Here is a 309-nt window from a genome sequence, read left to right as displayed (position 1 = left end):
GAAAAAAGAAAAAAAGGAGAGGTTGGGAGCTTCAGTCACCCGCCAGCCTGAAAACGGCCCTCAGCCCCTCACCCAGACTGGCCAGGCACCCCAGTGGGGACCCCCACCCTGAAGGGGCTGTGACCAGTTGCAAACAGCCATCATCCCCTCATCCAGGCCTGCCAGGCACCCAAGTGGGACCCCCACCCTGAAGGGGGTGTGACCAGTTGCAAACAGCCATCATACCCTCATCCAAGCTGGCCAGGCACCCAAGCGGGACCCCCACCCTGAAGGGGGTGTGACCAGCTGCAAACAGCCATCATCCCCTCA

The 309-nt window shown here is 61.5% G+C and overlaps 1 long non-coding RNA gene across 2 annotated transcripts in view; it reads left to right on the top strand.

The window, feature by feature from the left end:
* LOC106724600 overlaps positions 1-309 on the top strand; it is an 18166-nt gene that overhangs the window by 9074 nt on the left and 8783 nt on the right. The window lies entirely within an intron of this gene.

Source organism: Myotis brandtii, unplaced genomic scaffold (assembly GCF_000412655.1).
Source record: "Myotis brandtii unplaced genomic scaffold, ASM41265v1 scaffold90, whole genome shotgun sequence".
NCBI classification, from domain to species: Eukaryota; Metazoa; Chordata; class Mammalia; order Chiroptera; family Vespertilionidae; genus Myotis; species Myotis brandtii.
Note: the sequence above shows the minus strand (reverse complement) of the source record. Positions and strands in the feature narration are given on the sequence as shown.